We start from the raw sequence: 19,649 nt of genomic DNA, 5'->3' as shown, positions 1-19,649 counted from the left end.
TTTAATTATAAGATTAATACATAACCACTGTAGAAAAACATAAGAGGAGACATAACTACATAAATCTTGGCATATATCAGGTTAGTATTTTTCAGTATATAAAAATGTATCCATGTTATACATTGCTCTCTGTTGGTTTTATGTGGGGAGGGGTTCAAAATGCAATTCATATAATATTTTAGTCTTTTTCTTCTTACTTAGCAAGATATCTTAAGTACTTCTTTATGTCATTAGTCTGATTTTTAATGGCTAGAGATTATCCCATTGCATAACAATTTACCTAATCGTTCTTCTGTAAATGGACATTTACATCAACTTGTGGTTTATTAATATAACAAAAATCTAGCAGTAAACATACATTGTGAGCCAAAGGTAGGCACATGTACATGAAAGATGAGAAGCTGCTTAAAAGTTTTGTGCCTGTTTCCAAAACTTGTGCCCTGCAGCATCCACCTCAGAACATGCAAAACGTATATGTAAACTATATATAAATGTATATGTAAATATATATAAATAACAGTAACTTTGGAAATCATCAAACTGCCAGGGTTCTGCGCACACGGCATTTGCTCTTCCACTTAAAAAGTTGCAGCAGGGATGTCTGTTACTGTCAGCACGTTTCTGAACAGAGGGCCCTCCCCTTGTCTGGGTAACACGCTTGTTCTCGGTGTCCACAGCCTGTGCTCAGCTGAAACCAGAAGCTCGTCTTCTGAGATGCCTGTGGCTGAGGCAGTGACTTTTGACTCAAGGCTTCAGAAGATTCCTCAGTGCGAAATCACCCCCAGGGGAGTAGGCTGTTTCACCAGGGGCTGTGTCACTGGTGGACTGGAACAGGGCTCAGCTTAAAGGTCTGGAGCATAGAGACTGGCCCCAGAAAGACCCTTGGACTGAGGTCGCTGTGTGCACACCTGTTCAATGTGTGACTGAGAGCCAAGTCCACAGGCTCCTGCAGGTCAGCCCCTGGGCTGTGTAGATACCCTTCTTTACCCCACATTCCATATATACCATCAACGCTTCTTCTCTCCTTTAGTTAATACATTTAAAAGTGGCTAAGGAGAGAGAGTGGCCAAGGACATCATGACCCACTAAGGAGTCTTCATGGATTGTGGTGATGTCATTATACTCTGGCTGGAAACGGGGTAACAGAATGCCAGCTTGCATTGTGAACCCCAGGATTTAAGTGAAAGCTGGATGGGAAGGCCTAGAACTTGTTCCCAGCCCACAGGTGACACAGCCCTTCATGTGTAATACACTTTCCTCATGGAGCAGGGCAGGGGTTGGAGGGAGGGAGGATGTGTGAGTTAGCACAGAGGTATCTTCTGAAACCCTGAGTCACTTAGCTCCGGGAATTATGGGTGTGGATCAGTCTGGGATCCTGCTGGATCCTTTCCAGTGTAAGTTGGACCCACTCTAAGCATCTGGGGGACCTAGAAGAAACCCATGTCATCAAACTCAGTTACAGGCAAATGGTAGAAAAGCTTTAGACTTTCTGGGATCTCTCAGCTCCGAGGCCCACAAGGAAATCCCAGAGGCTTGAGATGCCAGTGACACCCTGGACTTGCCCTACTTTCTGGCTCTGCCAAACAACAACAAGATCAGGATGAATGAAGGAGTGCTTGAACAGATAAATCATAGCCTTCCCTCCTCTGCAAAAGCACAACTTGGCAGTGTTCTCTGCCAGGGCAAGCGATGGCATGAGGGAGTGAGGGGGAGGGCCAATGTCCAGGGAGTCTGGAGGCCATGCACCATGGGAGGAGGATGGCCTGCGGTCAGCATCCCAGCCTGGGATTCAGGAGACCCCCACACTTGACCCATGGAAGCTTCTGCTTCCATGCACACTTCTGCTCCTCAGCTTCCTGTCTCTAGTATGTGAAGAATAGCCACAGCTTCTATGCTTCATTTGTGAAATAATAGATATTTACAAAAAAATTTTTAAAGATTTTATTTATTTATTAATGAGAGACACACACAGAGAGAGAGAGAGAGAGAGAGAGAGAGGCAGAGACAAAGAGGGAGAAGCAGGCTCCATGCAGGGAGCCCCACGTGGGACTCAATCCCGGGTCCCCAGGATCATGCCCTGGGATGAAGGCAGCGCTAAACCACTGAGCCACCCGGGCTGCCCGACATTTACAAATTTTCACTGAATAATTATCACGTATAGAAACAGGTCAGGCTGTCGCTGTTGACTCTGGCTGGTAAGTAGCCTTTCCCAATATGATTCTAGAACTTGATTTGCTCCATGTAATAAACAATCATATAATAAAAAAACCCAATGTTATGTTGAAATCTCATTTTAGTATTTTTTGTGCAGGAGGAGCCCAGGAAGGTGGGGAGCATGAGTACTTGGATAAGAGGAAAAGAGCGAGCCCAGGTCTTGAACTAGTCACTAGCCTTGGGCTGTTGCAGTAAAAAGGGCAAGCATTTTAGATAAAACATCTGAAGGGGTTCTAAACCAAAAAGATTGGTCAAGCATTTTTCATCCCCCTCTTCCAGATAACATGATTGAGGGTTCAAGAAATTAAGTAACTTGTCCAAGTTTATATTGCTAATAAGTGGCAGAGATAGGATTTGATTCCAAAACTCATGCTATCTCCCCTGCCAAAACCCTTCATGTGCTGCAGAGTGACTGTGTTATTAATTTCTAAAGAGCGCTGAATCCTAGGGACCAACAGGAAACAAGGAAAGGACCTGGGTTCCTAAGGTCTTCACTCAGTGACTCTAATTCCTTTATGAAAAGTTAAGGTAGGAAGGGCCAGTGGCCAAGACTTGGGCCTCAAATCTGTCCTTACAGATCCCACAGGCCTTTGGTCTAGCGCACATGAAAGCATAGCCCCACCTCAGAGAGAGACACAATGTACCACTCCTCTGGGGGCAGCTCTTCCCCCCCAAATCACAGCACAGAAAATGATCAGCAAAAAAAAAAAAAGTAACAATTACCTCCACCAGAATTTTGACTCTTATCCCAGATGTTGGATTCCCCTGCGTTGGAGAATTGGACTAAGTTGAGTGGAAAGAATAACAAAATATTTTTAGAATACTTATTAGGTTTACATAGGAAATTGCCATTTCTTTGTAGGTCAAAAGCAGTCAAATTTATCAGCAACTTCACGTGGTTCAAACTTATGCCGAGGCTTGTTGACTGATGAAGTCAATCAATCCATCGATCAATCATCAACCAGCCAGCCAGTTACCTGGGGAAACAAAACTAACTCACGAAACAATCAGAGGGCTAAATTATATAGAGAGGGCATCTTACAAAGCAAAATTTACATGTGTTACTGAGGTCACAGAGCTCCTAAGCGGCAAGGTCAGGTGGGGTGGCCGTGTCCTTCTAAATGCCTCAAATCCTCCAAGATGGCCCAGGCCGGCTCCTGGCAGTGCCTACGGAACAGGTGGGCCTTCGATGGGCAGAGAGCAGGGGGAAGAGATCCTGGGCAGGGGAAGCAGCACGGCACTCATGCGGGCCCAGGCTACGCTCAGCATGTCTGGGACACAGAGAGGAAACAGGTTGACGGAATAGAGAAAGCATTTAGGAAGGTGTGAGTGGGTGGCTCAGTGGTTGAGTATCTGCCTTTGGCTCAGGACGTGATCTCAAAGTCCTGGGTTCGAGTTCCTCATCAGGCTCCTCGGCAGAGAGTCTGCTTCTCCCTCTGCCTATGTCTCTGCCTCTCTCTCTGTGTCTCTCATGAACAAATAAATAAAATCTTAAAAAAAAAAAAAAAAACAATGGAGGGTCCTAAAAAAGTAGGCAGGGAGGGGGTTTGCATTTTTAGAATCATTGATCCTTGTACTGGAAGGAACCAGAAGAGATTGTCTGTGCATGGATTTCAAATAGGAAAAATACTACCTTCTTAGTTTTACAAAATGAAAATGGAGTCTCAGAGATCTGGTTAGAGGTAAAAGGTAAGATGGAATTACGATTTCTTGCTTCCTTGTCTGTCAGTTGTTATACCTCATCACTCTGAACTCGACTTGCCCTGTAGATTAAAAAAAATAACTGTTTTGCCTAATAAGCTGTCTTATTTATAGGCTGTTGCTATTTAAAACTGCTTCATGGTTCTAAAGTGGCAACAAGGAATCATAGGTTCTTAAAGAGAATTTTTGGCAGTGACATAATAAAAGTGTTCTAGAAAGATTAGCCTGTCAAAAGCATTCTAAAGAGATCAGAGAAGTAGGGGGCTGAAGTCAGGAGAAAGGACGAATGAGCAAGGACTCAGGAAGGCACTGGTTGGGAGCCCAGAGGAAAAGCAAGGATTATGGATGATGCCAGAAGAATGGTGATCCACTGACAGAACTGGGGAGGGCCAGAATGAGCCAGCTTTGGATGGGGAAAGATGGGGAGATGGAGACTTCAGAGTCATGAATCCTGAGGTAAAGAAGGAAATGACAGAAATGGATGAGTAGGTCACCAAGGGTCAGTCTGGTGAGAGAACTCCAAGGCTGTGGCAGAGAGGGCCAGCTGCATACCAAAGTCCACCTTCCCGACCATGGGATAGACTTGTTGCTGGGGAAGCAGCTTCCTAGCCATGAACCGTATTTTCCAGCCCTCCTTGCATCCAGAAGGGGCCACATGACTAGTTCTCTCCTATGGAGAATGAGCAGAAGTGATTGATGTCTGTCACTTCCAGGCCAAAGTCTTTTTTTTTTTTTTTTTTAAGAATTTATTTATTTGTGGGAGAGACAGAGAGCACAAGTGGGAGGAGGGACAGAGGGAGAGAAAGAAGCAGACTGCCCGCTGAGCAGGGAGCCCAATGTGGGGCTCACCATGTGGCTGGATCCCAGGACCCGGAGACCATGACGCAAGCTGGTCAGACACTCAACCAACTGAGCCACCCAGGTGCCCCACTTCCAGCCCAAAGCCTTAAATCAGATATGCCGTCTCCATTTTTCTCTTCCTTTTTTTTTGTCTGGCGGGATACAGGTAACAGTGAGGCCCTCGAGTCTAGGGGGATGGTGGAGCCATAGAGCGAGGAGTCTGGTGCCTCAGGTGGAAGAAATCCACCTGCCAACAGGAAAAGCCACTGTGTACCAATACATGAGTAAGAAATTAACTTCTTTCATGATCGAGCCATTATGATTTTTGGAACTATTTGTTATTGAAGATTGGTTCACCACAGAGGCCCCCTGAGGAACAGCAGTTTGAAAGGGAATGGCAGGGCAAAGGGGATACAGAGGCGGGATGCTCAGCTCAGCTACGGAAAGAAGAGGGGTGGGCAAGGAAACAGTTACGGAGATCAAGGGAGAAGCAGCCTCAAGCAGAAAAGACGTGGTCAGCGGTGTTCAACATTCAAAGACAGGCCAGGAGGATTGATAGCGGGGGCGGGGGCGGGGCGGGGGAAACATTAGACCCAGCATTAGGAAGACCCTTTATAACCTTCCAGAAACAAAACACAGAAACGAGCAGGCATTTCAGAGGAGACTCAGGGCCACGTGGCCAGTATTCTCTTACTTTCCACTTGTTTTGCTGTTGGGCTTTTCTCTCCTGGCTCTGAAGGAGCCTGAACTTGAGAACATCCCCAAAGGACTGTGCATCACGGTCCAAAACCAATGGAAAATGACGTGAACCCTGCCATTACGGGACGCGGTGGAGAGCCCCTGCTTGGGCCGCTTTCCGGGAACCGACTCCTGACGCAGCTGGGACCGGGAGCCCAACAGCACGGCCACGGGAGGCGGTCTTGTTTGTAAGAGGAAAGGAAAAGACGAGCTCCAGCCTTGCCCACGCTGACGGCAGCGGCCCCCCGGGCAGCAGCAGGCGGGGCGCGGGGGGCGGGGGGGGGCTCGCCCGTGGACCGAGCCGCGGCACCTGCAGGCGGGGGGCGGGGCCTCGGGAAATGGGCTCGGTCACGCCGTCCGCGCTCCTGCCTTTTTCAGGAGCACAAAAGCAACAAAGCAACCCCCAGTAACAGGACAGAGGTGCTTCTGCTCCCCAGGAGGTCGGCGTGAGCTGCGGAGTCAGGCCAGGGCCCGAGCCCTGACTCGCCTATGGAGCCGGAGCGCCCCGGGCCGCTGTCCCCGCCCCCCCCAGTCACTCCAAGACCAAATAAAAATAGCTGTTTTTATTCTGTATGTCCTGTATGTCCTGTATGTCTGCCATGTCAAGGGTGACTAAGTGCATCGTTAGAAAATGCGAATTCAGCTCCACGAGCTCCATGAGCGCTGTCACACCGAGCCGCGGGCCCCCGCTGGCTCCACGAATCAATGTCGTCTTGTTCTTGGCAAGTTGTCTGGTCCCTTTTGGTCTCGGGTTCCTTGGGACGCAGCCTCCTGGGGCCGCGGTGAGGACTACGTGTCCGCCACCTGTTGCTCCCATTCCCGTCCCTGCTCTGCCTCTGAAGCAGTGTGGGCCGCTATGGGGTGGGGACCGGACCGTCGGGCCCAAGCCGGAGTGAACCCGCCTCCCGGGGGCCGCCTCTATCTGCACGGGCTCCAGTCGGGAGCAGCCGAGGTCTCACTGTTCAGCGAGTTCCTTGGGGGAGAAATCAAGTCATTCGTCTAACCTTAAAGACACAAACCTCAAGGAGGAAACTCTAAAACCAAGATCATTCAACTGTGGATCACAGGATCACCCAACTTCTGACTCAACATCAGAATTTCTCTCACAGCTTCCTTGGTAGGTGATCAGCCAGGATCTTCTTGACCAGGATCTTCTGGAAAGAGCCAGGCAGTTTACAGTCTTGTTTATGAGGTGCCCACTCCACCACCAGCCAACTGTACCTTGAGCCAAATTCACCTTTGGTTTGTTTATTTATTTATTTATTTATTTATTTATTTATTTATTTATTTATGATAGTCACAGAGAGAGAGAGAGAGAGAGAGAGCCAGAGACACAGGCAGAGGGAGAAGCAGGCTCCATGCACCGGGAGCCTGACGTGGGATTCGACCCCGGGTCTCCAGGATCACGCCCTGGGCCAAAGGCAGGTGCCAAAGCGCTGCGCCACCCAGGGATCCCAAATCCACCTTTTGGTAGCTTTCTCCAAGTGATCCTTGTTCTGCTCTTCCGGGCAAAGCAGAATAAATACAATCCCTTTCTCATGACCTCCGTTCGAATATTTTATCCCAGTTATCAGGTCAGTCCATTCCCTGCCCACATCATTTCTTTTTAAAAGTTAACTAACTCTACTCCATCAACATGATACACAGACTTCTAGCATCCTAGTTATCTGTGTGTGAACTTGCTCTTAGTTATCAAGAACGCTTCACAGTTTCATTAATAATAGGGGCCATAAGTGGACCCCAAACTCCCAGTTACATCTGAGAGAATGCAGTGAGAATACTTCGAACCTTGGTTTGTGTATTAAGATAGCTGTCACCCGCCCCCCTCTTTTTTAGCAGCCAAGTACATTATTGGCTTATACTCAGTTTGGGTCAACTAAAACATTTGTTTTTTACTTCTAATTTTAAACAGCACCAGACTCACTGCCCTGGTAGAAACTTGCCTAAGTTTTTTCTAAAGTACCCAGGAAGACACAAATATAAAAATCCCATTTACCACCAAAAGCTAAGACCAACATAATAAAACCACTTGCTAAAATCTAAAAGGAATTTTTACTTACATTTTTTTAAATGAGCAGGAAAAAACACTTGGCTAACAGTCTTGCCTTTTCTCAAGAAATAGAGGCTTAGGAAGCCTGGGTGGCATAGTCGTTGAATGTCTGCTTTTGGCTCAGGTTGTGATCCCAGGGTCCTGGGATCGAGTCTTGCATCAGCCTCCCCCATGAGGAACCTGCTTCTCCCTCTGCCTGTGTCTCTGCCCCTCTCTGTGTGTCTCTCATGAATATATAAATAAAATCTTAAAAAAGAAAAGAAAAAAATAGAGGCTCTCTGACCTTTTAAAAGAAAGTGGAAAGAAGTTTTGTTCCTCCTGACTACTCTATTCCCCTACTCAGAGACCTGGAGTCTACACCACAAGAAACTTGGTAGTTATCCCTTTACCATGTAGATGTTAGATTTTGAGTTGATACAAATATTTTTTGCCATCTTCATCTTTCAACATTCATTCAGAGACTAATTCAGGAAGTATATGAGATGGGGTGGGGGTGGGGGGATGCCAGGTGCATTGGATTCTCGAAGGAATAGCCCCAGAAATAAAATGCTGTTGCTGAGTATGGAAAGAATGCTCCGTAGCTATACACAGTGAGGAGGACATCATAGAACAAGACCTGGAGGAAGGAACTCGGCACAGCAGAGCCATGCTATAGGAATGCTAGTTAAATGCTAGCTGAATGATCAGAATTGGGCAGACACCTATTCTCATCAAACTATAAATCTGAGAAGATTCCATCATTACCCAAGTGTCCAATCAACAGGACCAGATAAAATCTACACACCCTGTCTGTGGGTGAATCCGAAACTAGTTTTTTGTCTTTTCATTCAAAAATGAGTAATCAGAAAAACTGTCATTGGAAACACGAAAAACAATTACACAGAAGACCAGATGAGGAACATTCCTCTGAAAATGACCTCCTGCAGAGAACCAGCAAACATTTTTAGAAAACTGTGTAATATCCTCAGAAAGATGTAAGAAGACACAGCTTCTAGGAAGAGGTGCCATATAGTCACAGAGAAAAGAATGGGATGCAAAGACAATGGAGTGAGATGAATAGCAGGGAGAGATAGGCGAGATAATTAAGAATATTAACAATACCGAAATCATAAGTTTCATATCAAAAAATATAGCATGAAATTCAATTGGAATGAATAAAGAGCAGCACTCATCTTGTGTAAAAGTGAGTGAATGTTCTGAAGATCATATCCGAGATATTCTATGATATGGAACAGAATGAAGAAATAATGGTGGAGAGAGGACAGAAACATGATTCCACCTCATAAGCACAATAAGAACAGGAGAAACTGAGACAAATCCAACATAATTAAAAATTGCTTTCTTGTGATGAAAATCCTTTGAGTATGCAGACTGATGGGACTCATTATACCCTAGATAAAATTTTTTAAAAATGACCCACATCTAGGTGTATCTTGAGCACATTTTTAAATTGAAAAGATAAAGAATCCTTCAGAACTCAGGTTTAAAAATAATAATAATTTAATTATAAAGGAGAATAATTAGTCCAATCTCTGACTGCTCTTCAATGCTAACTACTGGAAAACAACACAACCACATCTATAAACTTTTGATGGGGAAGGATTATGATCTATAATTTTACATCTAACTATGTCATCAATGATAAAGGCAATAGAAGAACACCTGCAGATAGTCAAGGACTCAGAAAATAGATCAGCCCATGGTCTTTTCTTGGACATTATTTGAAGACATGCACTGACCAGCTGATAAAAGAATCAAATTAATAACACACATGTACATAGGAGCATGACTTCCTTTCACAGTTAGGAACCATATTAAAAAATTCAGTAAATTGTGTGTGCCACCTGGGACCTTGTATAGCTCAGAGGCCACTCAGCCCTTGTGAGAGACATCGTTGGTGACGACCAACAGCTCCCTTCCTCCTTTCCAAAATCACCCCGAATTTGCTCATCTCCAACTCCTTACATAGCCACGGGCTTCAAAGAAAGTTAATTCCATATCCAAACACAGGGTTTGGACTGTGATTGGGCTACCTCCAGTCTGCGATTGGTTTAGATATGGCCGTGTGACGTAATCCCCCACCCTCACCCCAATAAGACATAAGGGAATCTGTAGGTGGAGATTTCTGGAAAGAGTTTCCCCTCTCTTAAATAGAGATACCCACTAGAAGACAGGCTCCTCTTCCCTGGTTGCCATGTCTCGTTATTCCACAGCCGCGAGGGGAGCTGGCCTAACCACCATGCCAATATACGTAGGAAGGCAAAGCCAGAAGGTGTGAAGAATCTGGGTCCTTGCTGACATTATTGGTTCACTAAATTAACCAAACCTGGGCCTGCACCGTCATGCTATATGTATTATTTAATACAAATGAGTCAGAAATTTGTCACTTACAGTTGAAAACGCATCCAAAGTGACACAGCCCTAAAGTGTTAACTTAGCTATTCCTCTACTGGCTCTATTCCTCTCTTAGTACCAAGAAATATATTTCTCAAGCCATATCCTTTAACCTACAGTTCATATGGAATCTCTTGCCTTGTTTGATGATCATTTATAACAATAACTGGTGCTGTTCTTGTCTAGATTTTTCTAACAATGGCTAAGCTTATTACATAGTGAAGCCCCTGTGCCAAGAGAATTACTAAACAAAAGGTCTTTTCTCTCCCTCTCCACAAAAGCAGTATTGCAAAGAATGACATAATGAACTTTTTCATTGCTAAAGAACTTGAGAAATTATTTTTATGCGTCTTTAGGCATCGTGTTAAATGACCTAACTTGTTGGAATTTTTTTTTTCATGAAGAAAGACAATAAATCATCTGGGGACAGACATTATATATCATTAAATGCCTCTTCCTAAATTAAGTGATTTGTGAATATTCTTGAATTAAATGGCACCTAAAAATCAGCATATATTCTTAGCTCAGCTCAGTAAATGCATGGAAAAAAACTAATAAAATAAATTGTTTAAGTTGATTCTTTCTGTGTGGTGGGGCATGGTTGAGTATTACTTCCTTCTTTAAACTTAGAGATACTTGTGTTCACTTTTTGTCATATCTGTTCCTTGTTTTGTGAGAACATGACCTTCCTTGACTCTGGAAGTACATGGCACCACCTCACATGCTCCTGGAAAGAGCAAAGTGGGTTTTCCCCCCTCTTTTCAGCAGTAAAGCATAAATATATATTCTTTCCCAATCCAGATTTCCCTGAGAAACATTTTTATCTTCTAGCTCTAACAAGATCTCCCACACTGAGGCTGCCAAGTTGGTTCCTCTCCTTTTGGTACCCCTGATGCATTCAGATAATCCCAACTTGGTCCTCAGAGAATTGTCCTACCACAGGCATCAAATTCTCTCTATTTCACTTCTGTTCTAACTTCCCCCAATAGCTAGTTTCTTGACACTTTCTTTTGGAATCCTTTTCCTGGCTTCTTTCCTAATGACTTCTTTCATCCTGCCTAGAAAGCCTTTATTCTTTGTGGTAAATTGAAGGGCAAAAGGGTAATCCTCCAAGTCTTTCATCTTTATCCAAATGGAAGATTACCTTGCTTTTATAGCACTCAAAATGGAAGACCCCCTCAGGCAAGAACACTGGCCTAGCACACAGAGCCTGTAGGTCAACTTGATTGGTCAGTGACCATATTTACTTCTTAGATCAACATATTCCCCAGGAAACTGTCGTGGCAAACTGTCTATTAGCTCTGCTTATTTACTGTCAAGACCTCTTAGGAAAACTGCTTTTAATTCTCTCCTGGTGTATTTGTACCTAGAGGGCAAATCAAATTGGCTTTGATCACCTGACATCCTATTTCCTACAAGGGTCTCAACTCTCCATGAGATGTAGAATACCATTTGACTCCAAGATTGGCAGGGCCACTCCACTTGGGCAGATTCTGACTGTAACAAATACAGCTAATTGTTCTAGTTAACTGGAGCTAGCTTAAGAAAAGAAGAATCAATTTTTAAAGATGAACACGAGGTATCATGAAATCAGGAATTGTATAGGAATTCAAGAGCAGAAGCTATAGTATGGCTGAGCCCCATGGGAAAAGGAACCAGGAACTAGAAATCTATAAGGAGCAGAGGCCACTTTCCTCAGGCATCTGCTTTTCTGAATTACTGCACCATTTTATTCTATAAGCTGACTGGCTTCCTCTGCTTACTCTTTTTTTAAAGACTTTGTTTATTCATTCATTAAAGAGAGAGGGAGAGAGGGAGAGAGAAAAGCAACCAGCAGAAGGGAGAGGGACAAGCAGACTGAGCTACATATGAGGGCTCTATGTGCAGGGGATTGGTACAGGGGCTCAATCCCATGACCCTGAGATCATGACCCTGGCTGAAATCAAGAGTCAGATGCTCAACTGACTAAGCTACCCAGCCACCTCATTCTTTTAAATCCCTCATATCTTTGGCATGTCTATGGCTTATCATGGCTACCCAGGATCATACCTAATGGCATAATAAAGATTTTGATAAAGATATTTGGCTTTTTTCCCTCACTGTTCATTGGCTTAGTTTTATAATAGCAACTTCTTTCAAGACATGTCTCCTGTGGCAAGAGAAACAAGAGCAAAAACAAACTATTGGGACTACACCAAAATAAAAAGCTTCTGCACAGCAAAGGAAACAAGAAAACTAAAAGCCTATGGAATGGGAAAAGATATTTGCAAATGACATATCTGATAAAGGGTTAGTATTCAAAATATATAAAGAACTGATGGGAGCCTGGGTGGCTCAGTTGGTTAAATGTCTACCTTTGACTCAGGTCGTTATCCCAGGGCCTTGGGACATGAATAGACATTTCTCCAAAGAAGACATACAGATGGCCAACAGACACATGAAAGGATGCTCATCACTTATCATCAGGGAAATGGAAATCAAAACTATGAGGGGCACCTGGGTGGTACAGTCAGTTGAGCATCTGACTCTTGGTTTTGGCTCAGGTTGTTACATCAGGATTGTGAGATCAAGCCCTTCATCAGGTTCTGCACTCAGTGTGGAGTCTGCTTGAGATTCTCTTTCCCTCCCGCTCTGGTCCTCCTACTCATTCTCTCTCAGTCTCAAATAAATAAATCTCTAAAGAAACTATGAGATATCACCTCACACCTGTCAGAATGGCTGAAATCAACAATACAAGAAACAACAGGTGTTTATAAGGATGTAGAGAAAGGGGAACCCTCTTGCACTTTGGTGGGAATGCAAAATGGGGCAGCCACTGTGGGAAACAGTATGGAGGATCCTCAAAAAGCTAAAAATAGAATTACCTTATTTTTTTTTTAAGATTTTATTTATTTATTCATGAGAGGCAGGCAGAGACAGAGGCAGAAGGAGAAGCAGGCTCCATGCTGGGAGCCAGATGTGGGACTCGATGCCGGGACTATGGGATCACGCAACTGTGTGATCACGCCCTGAGCCGAAGACAGACGCTCAACCACTGAGCCACTCAGGCATCCCTGGTACAGGGTATTTACTGTAAGACTACAAGAATGCTAATTCAAAGGGATATGTGCACTCACATGTTTATAGCAGCCTTATTTCTAATGGCCAAGATATGGAAGCTGCCCAAGTGTTCATTGATTGATGAATGAATAAAGAAGCAGTGTGTGTGTGTGTGTGTGTGTGTGTGTGTGTGTGTGTGTATTATTTGGCCATAGAAAAGAAAAGAATGAAATCTTGCCATTTGCAACAATATGAATGGAGCTAGAGAAAATCATGCTAATCAAAACAATTCAGGCAGAGAAAGACAAATACCATATGATTTCACTCATATGTGAAATTTTAAAAACAAAACAAGCAAAGGGGAAAAATGAGACACAAATCAAGAACCACACTCTTAACTAGAGAGAATAAACGGATAGTCACCAGAGGGGAGGTAGGTGGGGGATGAAATAGGCAGGTGGTGGGGATTAAGGAGGCCATTTGAACTAATGTAACCCTGTATGTTAACTCAGTTAGTTAAATTAAAATAAAAACTTAAAAAAATAAATATAATTGAATAGTTCAAATATATATATAAAAAAAGAATGGAGAACTGTAGTCATTGACACAAAATGACTCCTATGATACTGCTTCTCCACAAGGTCAAGGGTGGAACAGTTTTCTATATAAGGGGTTCAGACCTGGTACACATTGATTAAATCATCACTGGATCACAGAGTCACCAACCAGAGCCAGGATTAGGGTGAGGCAAGTGAGGAACTTGCCTCAGTCAGGCACAATATTTAGGGAAACCCAAAAACTTAGTAATCAAGACAAATAATATTTTAATGCAATGTTTTAAAGAATCAAACTACCTTTAGAAAATACATGATGAAAAAAATATCAAAATGTTAAGTAAGGATAGGCTCCACCACAAGAGTAATAAACATCCTACATCTAATGGTTGTCTTGTATATTTCAGGTACTTTATATTCATTAGAACATTTACTCCTCATGCTAACACCATTAGGAAGGTACAATTAAATATCTTATTAAAATTACTTATTTCAAATTATATTTTCAATCTATTTTTAATAAAAAGAATTTATCGGTAAAATTAAATGTAAGGCAGCAGAAACTCTGTCAAGACATATACAATAAAGTAACCATAGTTTCTGTTTTTAAAATGTCTTCTTTAATTTTCCCTTTTCCCGGTATGCCCAGTTTAATGACCTAACTTGCTTAGAAAAATAACAAGCCGTTTCCAAGAGAAACAACATTTAAATCAAAGAAAATCCTTAAAACAACAGTGTTTTTAAACATGATTGTTTTAAGACTCTGATATTTCCGACAGGCTGAGTTTTTGGAACCTTGAATTGGGTGCTTCATCACTCAGGGGACTAATCCTTCAGGGGGCGTTTTATAGCTGCGTTTTGGAAGTTGCTAGGAGAGGTTATTTTGCCTTTGAACTATGCTATGTCTTCCACAAAAAGGCGGTTTCCATTATTATTATTTACAGTGGAACCTTAGTGATAGGCAGTGACTACTAATCATTTATTTATTCAACAACTATTCATTGGGCGCCTACATTGTATAAAGCACTCTGTTTGGGACAGTTATCAGCTAAAACAATAAAAATCTGCCCTCGTGGAGCTAACACTTGATTTTTGGTATTATGGTAGAGCTCAGAATGACATATCTGATTTAGAACCTGGTTTTCCCATACTTGATAGGAATAGGTAATTTTAATTTGTGCAATTATAAGAAAAATAGGTAATACATTCAACTTCAACGGTTATATTTTGAATGCACTGGAATATCCCCTAATCAGTAACAATTCTTAGACCCATATTACCATTCTCCTACATGTTCTAGCTCATTCCCAAATAAAGGCTTATCAATCCTAGCTAGATATTTAATAATTAACAGCTTTGCTTGTGCTACATGGTTTGTGTAAATTGAGAAGCCTTAAGATTTTTCCTTCCTTCTTCTAACCTGCCTTTCTGAAAACAATTCAAGAAAGCAACAAGGAGTTAGTGAATTCTGGCCTTCCAGATTTTACCATGGACGTGAATAAGGATGGTTAATTTTATGACAAGTTTAACCTCCTTTTTTTTTTTTTTTTATTTTTTTTATTTTTTTTTTTTTTTAACCTCCTTTTTAAATTATTTCTACCCATGAAATGTTTCCATATGTTGTCAGATAATTCCCAGCTGCTCTGTGTGCTGATTCATGTCTTTTCTGGTCATGTCATGAGACTCCTGATACACTGAGATGCTCTCTCTGACCAGGAAAGTCAGACTTCCTTTGATTTTCCCAGTCTGCAGGACAGTTTCTAGGAATTGAAGCCTGCATTGCAGGAACAAACCCTCATTAAGGTAAGTCATCTCACTGGTTCCATAGCTTAAATGAGTCCCTTAGAAATCTTACTAATTTCCAGACACTTGGTTTTCCTGAATAAAAATATCTCAAGGCTCTATAGTTATACATTATCTTTGCATTAAAACAAAATCGCAGCTCCAGTGGGGAATGAAAGAGGAGACATCTCTACTGATTTGAAAAACAAAAAGGATTGTAAGAGAATACTATGAACAACAATATAGGTTCAATATAGCAACAATATGCTACCTATAAGATATTCACTTTAGCTTTAAGCACACACATAGACCAAAAGTAAAAAGATGGTAAAAGATACTCTATGCAAATGGCAACCCAAAGAGAGGAGAATGGGTATACTTATTTCCGATAAAATAGACCGCAAGTCAAAAACTTTCAAAAGAAAGAAAGGTTGCTATGTAATGATAAAGGGGTCAATTGGAGCACCTAAATATATAAAGCAAATATTAACAGGCTGAAGGGATAAATAGCAACATAATTAAAAGTAGAGGACTTCAATATCGCGTTTCCAACAATGGATAGACCATTCAGACAGAAAATCATCTAACACATTCTTCTTAAGCACACATGACACATTCTCCAAGACAGATCCTATGTTAGGCCGCAAAACATGTCTTAGAAAGTTTAAGAAGGGATCCCTGGGTGGCACAGCGGTTTGGCGACTGCCTTTGGCCCAGGGCGTGATCCTGGAGACCCGGGATCAAATCCCACATCAGGCTCCCGGTGCATGGAGCCTGCTTCTCCCTCTGCCTGTGTCTCTGCCTCTCTCTCTCTCTCTCTGTGACTATCATAAATAAATAAAAATTTAAAAAATATATATATATAAAAAAAAAAAAAAGAAAGTTTAAGAAAATTGAAATCATACCAACTATCTTTTCTGACTACAATAGCATGAAGCTAGAAATCAAGAACAAGAGGAAAATTGGAAAATTCACAACTAGGTGGAAATTAAACAACATACATCTGAATAACCAATAGATCAGAGAAGAAATCAAAAGGGAAATCTAAAAAATATATTTCAAGACAAATGGAAGTGGAAATATAACAAACCAAAATTTATGAGATGCAGCAGTCCTAAGAGGGACATTTATAGCAATAAATGCCTACATTAAGGAAAGGAAGAAAAGATCTACCTTCACATCTCAAGGAATTAGAAAAAGAAGAACAAATTAAATCTAAGATTAGCATATAGAAGGAAACTATAAAGATTAGAACAGAAATAAATGAAATAGAGACTAGAAAAACAATAGAAATAAAACACAGTTTTTTGAAAAGATGAAACAGACAAACCTTTACCTGGGATAATTAAGAAAAAAAAAGATTCAAATGAATAAAATTACAAATGACACAGGAAACATTGTAACTGACCACAGAAATACAAAGGCTCATAAGAGATTACCATGAACATTTATACACCAACAAATTGGACAACCTAGAAGAAAGGGGTAAATTCCAAGAAACACACAACCTACCACGACGTTATGAGAAAGCAAAGTCTGAATGGATCAATAACAAGTAAGGAGATTGCTTTAGTAATCAAAACCTCCCAGCAAATAAAAGCCTAGAATCTGATGACTTCACCAGTGAATTTTACCAAACTTTTAGTGAAAAATTAATACAAAAAGCTTCCAAAATATTAAACAGGAGGGAACATTTCCAAACTCATTTGGAAACCAGTATACCCTGATACTAAAGCCAGACAAGGACACTACAAGTAAGGAAAATTATAGGCCAATATCCTTGATGAACATAGATGCAAAAGTCCTCAACAAAATCCTAGCAAACAGAATTCAGTGGCACATTAAAAGGATCAGACATCATAATCAAGTGGGATTTATCCCTATGCAAGGATGGCTCAACATATCCAAGTTAATAAATGTGAGAGACCACATTAACAGGATGAAGGATAAAAATCATAGGATCATCTTAATAGGTGCAGGAACAGCATTTGACAGAATTCAATACCTTTTCATGATAGTAACTCTCAACAGATTAGACGTAGAAGGAATGTATCTCAACACAAGAAAACCTATATATGACAAACCCACAGCTAATACTATACTCAATGGTAAAAAACTGAAAGTTTTTCCTTCACGATAAGGATGCCCACTCTCACCACCCTAGTTCGACATAGTATTGGAAGTCCAAACCACAGCAATTAGGCAAGAAAGAGAAATAAAAGACATCACATTGAAAAAGAAGAGCTAAAACTATCTGTTTGCAGATGACATGATATAGAAAATCTTAAAAACCCCTTCAAAAATCTATTATAACTAATCAATGAATTCAGTACAATTGCAGGATACAGAATCAATATACAAAAATCAGTGGCATTTTTATACACTAACAATGAACAATCAGAAAGATACATTAAAGAAACAATCCCATTTACAATAGCTTCAAAAAATAAAATACTTAGGAATAAATTTAATCAAGACAGTAAAAGATCTGGGGTGCCTGGGTGGCTCAATTGGTTAAGATCCAACTTTTGATTTTGGCTGAGGTCATGATCTCAGGGTCATGAGAATGAGCCTGTATCAGGCTCTGCACTGGGTGTGGGGCCTGCTTAAGATTCTCTCTCTTCCTCTCCCTCTGCCCCTCCCCTGCATGCATGTATGTGTTCTCTTTCTCTCTCTCTCAAAAAAAAAAAAAAAAAAGGTGGTAAAAGATCTGTACACTAAAAACAAAAATATTGATGAAATAAGTTGAAGACAACACAATAAATGGAAAGATATACCACAAGGATTGGAAGAATTAGTACTACTAAAATGCCCATATAACCCAAAACTATCTACAGATTCAATGCATCCCTATCAAAATTTCAATGGCATTTTTCATAGAAATGGAAAAACAACCCTAAAATTCATAGGGAACCATAAAAGACTATGAATAAACCATCTTGAGCAAAGAGAAAAAAATTGGAAGCATCACACTACCTAATATAAAAATATACTACAAAACTATAGTAATCAAAGTAACATGGCATTGGCATAAAAACCAATGGAGCAGAATAGAAACCCCGGAAATAAATCCACACCTTTATGGTCAATTGGTCTTTGACAAAAGTGCCAAGAATACACAGTGGGGAAAGGACAGTCTCTTCAATAAATGATACTGGAAAAACTGGCAGAGGAATAAAATCGGATCCTTATCTCACACCACATACAAAAATCAACTCAAGGGCAGCCCGGGTGGCTCAGCTGTTTAGCTCCACCTTCAGCCCAGGGTGTGGTCCTGGAGCCCTGGGATGGAGTCCCACATAGAGCTCCCTGCATGGAGCCTGCTTCTCTCTCCGCTTGTGTCTCTGTTTCGCTCTCTGGTGTGTCTCTCATGAATAAATAAATAAAATATTTTAAAAACCCAAAAAAACAAAAATCAACTCAAAAAGGATTAAAGACTTAAATGTAAGGCCTCAAACAATAAAACTATTAGAAGAAAACATAGGTGATGAGCTTCTTGAGATTGGTCTAGGCAATGATTTTTTTAGATATGACCCTAAAGGCACAGGCAGCAAAAGGAAATATAGACAGGTTAGGACTCTATTTAACTAGAATCTTCTGCACAGCAAAGGAAGCCATCAAAAGTGAGAACTGATTACTTACAGAACAGGAGAAGATATTTTCATACCATATGTCTGCTAAGAGGTTAATATTCAAAATACATAAGGAACTCAATAGCAAGAAAACAACCTAGTTTTAAAAAAGATGGACAAAGAAACTGGATATACGTTTTTCCAAGGAAGACATATAAATGGCCAAAAGATGTATGAAAAGGTGCACAACATCACTAATCATCAGGGAGAAGCAAATCAAAACCACAATGAGATACCACCGTACACCTGTTAGGATGACTATTATTAAAAGGACAAGAGATAGCAACTGTTGCTAAAGGGGTGGAGAAAAAGGAACCCTTTATACTGTTGATGGGAAAGTAAACTGTTACAACCATTATGGAAAACAGTATAGAGATTCCTCAAAAAATTAAAAATAGAATTACTATATGATTCAGCTACCCCACGTCTGGGTATAGAGCCAAAGGAAATGAAATCAGAATCTTGAAGAGATATCTGGACTCCTTTGTTTATTGTGCCATCCAAGATTTGGAAACAACCTGAATCCACCAATGGATGAATGGATACAGTAGATATGAGATACACACACACACACACATACACATACACACACGATGGAGTATTATTCAGCTCCAAGAAAGGAGGAAATGCTGCCATTTATAACAACACCGATGAACTTCGAAGACATTATGCTAAGTGAAATAGGCCAGACAAAGACAAATGCTG

General features: G+C 41.3%; 2 long non-coding RNA genes across 7 annotated transcripts in view; one reads left to right on the top strand and one right to left on the bottom strand.

Moving 5' to 3' along the window:
* LOC111096400 overlaps positions 1-19,649 on the bottom strand; it is a 49,453-nt gene that overhangs the window by 11,648 nt on the left and 18,156 nt on the right. Inside the window, exon 3 of one of the 4 annotated variants that reach the window (XR_005361252.1) lies at positions 2,938-2,997. The exons of 2 other annotated variants lie outside the window; for them this stretch is intronic. This is a non-coding gene — a long non-coding RNA (uncharacterized LOC111096400). Of the gene's footprint in view, positions 1-2,937; positions 2,998-3,847; positions 4,093-19,649 lie in introns of those variants that run through there. One more of the 4 variants, XR_005361254.1, reaches the window with a different exon arrangement.
* Positions 4,136-6,064, top strand: LOC111096399. Of its 3 annotated transcripts, none has more exons than XR_005361257.1 (3): positions 4,136-4,371; positions 4,922-5,039; positions 5,931-6,064. It is a non-coding gene; the product is annotated as an uncharacterized LOC111096399 (long non-coding RNA). The 3 variants fall into 3 exon arrangements; XR_005361256.1 differs by having other exon boundaries at positions 5,872-6,064; XR_005361255.1 differs by lacking the exon at positions 5,931-6,064 and having other exon boundaries at positions 4,138-4,371; positions 4,922-5,067.

Source organism: Canis lupus, chromosome 6 (genome assembly GCF_011100685.1).
Source record: "Canis lupus familiaris isolate Mischka breed German Shepherd chromosome 6, alternate assembly UU_Cfam_GSD_1.0, whole genome shotgun sequence".
Lineage (NCBI taxonomy): Eukaryota > Metazoa > Chordata > Mammalia > Carnivora > Canidae > Canis > Canis lupus.
This window is presented reverse-complemented; position numbering and strand designations above follow the sequence as displayed.